The following is a 6,000-nucleotide window of genomic DNA, read 5'->3' as shown; positions in this document are numbered from 1 at the left end:
ACCCCCAGCTGTGATATTAGAATCTTAATGTGATAGTCCCGCAGTCACTGATGGAGAAAATAGCTTTTTAGTTAACATCTTTACACATCTTTTCCATTGTTTTTTGTTCATTGTTCATGGTCCAAGTTCTTCCTTAAATATCTTTGATATCTTATCTGAGTCTTGTGCCAAACTTTCTGCGAACCTTTTTTCCACCTCTACTACCTCCCACTAGTTTATAGTGTGATATTACTGATAATATTTAATTATCTAACTTTATAAGGTTTCATATGTGAATTTATATATTTTTAACTAGTGTTACTCTTGGTTCTATATCTTTCTTACTAGCAAGAAGATCAAAATGTTTGCTGGCTAAGGTGATTTCTGGGTTCTTTTGGCCTTCTTGTTATGCCAGTTGATTTAACTTATTTAAATTTCTATAAGATATTATGATAGTACACACTGTTTTTTCTTTTATCTAACTCTCATTTAAAAACAAATCAGATTGGGACCACTAGATGGTTCAGCGGATTGAGAGCCAGGCCTGGAGGCAGGAGGACCTGGGTTCAAATTTGACCTCAGACACTTTCTAGCTCAGTGATGGGGGTAAGCCACTTAATCCCACTTCACTAACCATTACTATTCTTCTGCCTTGGTAACAAAATTTACTATCAATTCTAAGACAAAAGGTAAGGGTATATATATGTGTGTGTATATACATATACACACACATATATGTATGACTGATGTTGTATTCATTATATATCTTATTACCTCCTTATTTTTATTCTTTCTCCTAATTTAACAGTTGATTTTGATGATTACTTTTACAAACCAATGGTCTCTCTATAAAGCTATTTCATAAATGATTCATACACTAGTTCCCAGTTTTTCCTGTCTAAGAAAATGTCTCTTGTGGAAAGTTAATATTGAATTGGTATATTTTTAAAGAAATGGTTCCTTCTTTGACCCCTAAGAACAGCTTGATTTAAAAAACCACAAAACAGTCTTTCTTCTGGGCTATGAACCTGGGTTGGGTCTTCCCTTCTTTTGTCTAGATGTAAAAACAGGTAGGTTGGAGACCATTTCCCTATTTATCTGTAAACAAGGTCTTGATTAGGTGGTGAAAGCAACTAGGCAGCCACAATGTTGGGGAGCATGCACTTTGAAATCATTCTAGCAGGGAGAAAGAAGGCCTCAGTGTCCTCCTAAAACCTGTTTCTTCCTGTGATGAAGGGGTAAGGGACCAGTTAAGATCTCCAAGTTCACTCCCTGTGTGATTGTTCTCTAATCAGAGATGCGCTGGGGAGGAATTGAATGATGATTTCAGAAGGAATATATATTGACTTGCCCAACAGGAAGTCAACCTTTTTGGTGGGGCTTGTTCAGCTCTCCTGTCTAGCTGTTAATTTTGCTCACACTTGAGCCTCTGCTCTGTCCGTGGCCTGGGTTGGCTGCCTGGCTTGAGTTCTATTGCGGCTGTTTGGACTGTGAAGGAGTACATTGACTAGTTAGGAATCTTGAGTGGCAAACTAATAAATTCATATTTTAAACTAAAAATACAGCCTCCAAAGGATTTCATTTGCTATACTATCATTTGTTTTTGTAATACTATTTGGCTTTTACTGTGTCTTACTATTTCCAACTGTGATAATTAGATTAAATTTACCCTGCCCATCTTTAGATTTAATCACCAAAGGTAAAAACATTTCCACTCAACTCACAAGTTGGGAGGTTTGTGACCCACACGTGCTAGAGTGAGTGACAAATCAGAATTTACTGACTGCCTCCTAGGCAGTCCTAAGAAAAGCATCTGGTGTGATTGGACATGTAAACTAGGAGGAAGGCACAGGAAGTGATGCAAAAGAATCCCCTTTAAAAGAGAGTTCAGTGAGTTCAGCTGGGCTTTTGGGTTCTTGTCTTGGATCTGAAGGAGCTCTTCTGGTTTGTGGCTTGTACTTGGTGGAGTTCTGGAGCTGGCACCCTGAGACTTTGGTGAGACTGTTCTTAAATCTTTCCCTTAGAACTACAAGTGGTGAGTGTAAAGACTGAATCTTCCTTCTCTTAAGGAACTTCCCTTTCAAAAGAGACTCTGTGACTAAAGCTTTTGCTTCATTTGCCTCCTGGACCTTCGGGCCTTCAGGCCTTCAGGCCTCAGCCCTGGGTTCAAGGCTTGGCCTTTTCCAATTGAGGGCTAGTTAGATCTTCTTGGGTTAAATCAGGCACCCAAGTGAATGATTTAGTTTGCCAGGTTAATTATCTTAGCTTATCCTCTCTCTAATTTTCTTACTTTTCCCTCTCTCTTCTCATTTGTAAATAAATTTCCATAAAAGTCATTTTGACTTGAGGTTATTCTTTAATTGGGAATTGATAATTATTCAATTCCCTGACAACCAACCCTTTTAATATTCACCCAATCAAAACCCCTTTTCACCCCTTACACAACTCCCTAATTGCAATATTCACAAGATATAGATATGAACTTCATATATAGTCTAAGAAGCTTTATACTCTTTTCAATTCTTGATCAAACTTGCCACACTCTAATCTTGAATTATTTTCATCATCTGCCTCTAACATCATATTATTTCTACCATCCACCTTTTTTTTTTTTTTTTTTTTTTTTTTTTTTTTGCTCTTATTCATGTGCTGTTGAACAGAGCTGTAGAAAAATAATGAAACCATGGTGTTTGGAACCACTATGACTTTGTGCTACCCAATCTTAAGAAGGCCCTCTCTATAGCAAGTAAATTCTTTTATATATCCTACTCACCACAGTAGTTATTTCAAATTTTTCATTCTTTCTCAGGCTTCTGAAAAGACTCCCTCTTCTCACACTTTCAGCTGAAGATTGCCTTATACTTTACTGAAAAAAAAAAAATTGAGTTGATTCACCAACAGCTTTCTCTTTTCTCCTCTTCCTCATCTTATGGATGAGGACATCTTGAAACATCTTCCTCATTATTTCCTTCACTCCTTTCTCTTGTAAAGAGATGGCCTTGTATTTTTGCCAAGGCAAAGTCCTCCACTTAAGCCCACCCCATCTCATCTTCTCCAACAAATTGGCCCCACTATCATCTCCACTCTCTCACTAATCTTCAGTTTCCCTACTTACTGACTACTTAATATAGGTCATACCCACCCACCCAGGCACCCATACATACACACACACACATCTTCCTTGACTTAAAAAAAAATTCTCATTTGATTCTACCACCCACTTCTCAGATAAACTTTAGACAGCTCTCTATCCTAACTACCTCTATGTTCTATCTTCTTATTCACTTTTTAAAAAACTCTTACCTTCTATCTTAGAATCAATTGGTTCCAAGGCAGAAGAGGGGTAAAGGCTAGGTAATGGAGCTTAAGTGATATGCCTAGGGTCACACAGCCAGGAAGTATCTGAGGTCATATTTGAACCTAGGACCTCCTATCTCTAGGCCTGGATCTCAATCCACTGAGCCATCTAGCTGCCCCATAATTATTCACTTCTAAATCTGTTGCAACCTGTCTTGTAACCTCATCATTCAACTGAAATCATTTTCTCCAAAAATACCAATGATCTATTAATTGCCAAATCTCCTGGCCTTTTCTTAACCCTCATCCTTTTGTGCCTATCTTCAACCTCTGATTCTGTTGATCACCATTTCCTCTTGGATACTCTTCTTTCTTTCTTTATTTATTTGTTAGAAGTTTATTATTTTTTAAATATTTTGTATTTGCCAATTTTTATTTTTTTATATTTATTTATTTGTTTGTTTTTAAACCCTTGGCTAGGCAATGGGGGTTAAGTGACTTGCCCAGGGTCACACAGCTGAGAAGTGTCTGAGGTCAGATTTGAACCTAGGACCTCCAGTCTCTAGGCCTGGCTCTCAATCCGCTGAACTGCCCAGCTGCCCCCTTCTTTTTTTCATAATACTACTTTCTCCTGGTTTTCTTCCTAAATGTCTGATTGCTTCTTCTCAGTCTCCTTTGCTATTACTACAACCAGATCACACCCACTGACCATGATTGTCTCCCAAAGCTCGATTCTAGTCTTCTCTTCACCCTTTTTACTATTTTGCCTTGTATCCTCACCTTTTTTAATACTATGAAATCAATTCTGGGAATTCTTTTATTTGCCTCTTCAAGAAAAACTTGGGATTTGTTTTTCCATTTAATTCTTTTCTCCTCATATTTTCTTGTATCAGTTTCTATCAATATCTGGACCAATACTTCATAAAGCTTTCATTTTTGAGACATAATTCTTGAACCAGACATAGAAATAATTATAAGTGGGCCTTAATACAAATTTAGGAGAGTAAGGGATATCACCCCAACTGATTAAATGGCAGCATAGATGAAAGGAAATTCAAAGATTTTGTTGAATTTAGATGAGTATAAAGCCCTGATGGCAAACCTATGACACACATGTCAGCACTGACACACATAGCCATCAATGACACGTGGCTGCATGTGGCCGCATAAAGAGAAGTATGGGACATGCTGAGGATGAAATATTTGCTGTAGTATAGTGTAGACACTCTGTGCAAGAGGTCTGTAGGCCAAAACAACTGTCACTAAGCAGGTAAGTTAAATAATTAGTTTCTGGTTTATCAAATACAGTTATATATTACAATTATACATTTTTGTTATTTAAACTAGAAATATCATGAAATTATGGTTTTTTTTTCTCAAAAGTGACATACCACCTGAGTTATAATCAGTTTTTTGGCAAATTTTGACAGATCAAACTCAAAAGGTTGCCCATCACCGGGATAAAGACTTATGTAGGAAATGACATTGTAATGACTGTAAAGTCATCAATTTTGCATAAGTGGATTACTATATAAATTTGCACTTCCTCAGTCACCTACATGATATGAAATTAGTCAATGTGAGTCTTTTAATATACAAATAAAACTCATCTGTGTTTTGAACCTTGTGAAATGATTTCCTTTTAAGGAGAAACTGTGTCTACCTTTGATATAACACTAAAAAGTCAGAAATGGATACAAATAACAATCTTGATTCTGGTTATTGCTCTCTCTTAAAAATAATCACCACATAGACACTTACAGCTGTGTGACCCTGGGCAAGTCACTTGACCCCCATTGCCTTACCAATCTTCCACCTATAAGTCAATACACAGAAGTTAAGGGTTTAAAAAAAAATAATCACCACAAGGAGGCCAAAGAAACCCCCAAGTTGCTTCAGCCAGCAAAAGTTGATTTCCTTTCTAAGATAAGAGACATATTAGCTAAATATGATACCAGTTGGGAAAACAAGCTTGTTGGTGAAACGTTATAGAAGAGGATAAATAGAAAACTATAAACAATATTACCTTATAAAAATGAAGAATGGGGGAATGCCATATCTCAAAGTCAAAAAAGGAATGATAGAGGACTATCCCAGTTTTATATCAGGTAACCCTCCTGAAAGCCTTTCCTGATACTACTTCCAGGTGTTACTGCTCTTTCTTTCATTAAATTATTTTGTATTTACTTATCTATGTATATGTATCTCTCTAGTAAAAGTTTTGGTTTGAATTGAAGTTTGTTCATTGTTAAGAATTAACAATAGCAACTTGGGAAAAAAAAAGAGATTAAGAAGTGAGTGTGGGAAGGAAATAGTAACAGTAAAACTACTCTTTCTAGAAGTTTAGCACTAAAAGGAAAGTGATGTCGGAGGATAGCTTGAGGAGTGGCACTCAACATTGCAACTGCTAAATCCAGCATCTTTTATCATTTTTTGTTACATTGTTCATTTTATTAAAAGAGAAATACATTTTCTTATTGAACTATTTCTACTAGTCAAACAGATTTAATGTTAACATTGCTAAACAGAATCTTTGTGCTATTCATTGTGTATTTATCTTTCAAACACCCCAGCTTCTTAAAGATTTTATAGAACTTCAGTGTGAATTTAAGAGCAACTCGTCCAGGTTCTAGTGATTTTGATTTACTATTAATATATCTAAGGATCTAAAAATATTATCTGAGTTTGTTACAAATGATTTTCAGGATGAGGGAAAGATTATGT

This window comes from Gracilinanus agilis, chromosome 4, assembly GCF_016433145.1.
Source record: "Gracilinanus agilis isolate LMUSP501 chromosome 4, AgileGrace, whole genome shotgun sequence".
Lineage (NCBI taxonomy): Eukaryota > Metazoa > Chordata > Mammalia > Didelphimorphia > Didelphidae > Gracilinanus > Gracilinanus agilis.
Note: the sequence above shows the minus strand (reverse complement) of the source record.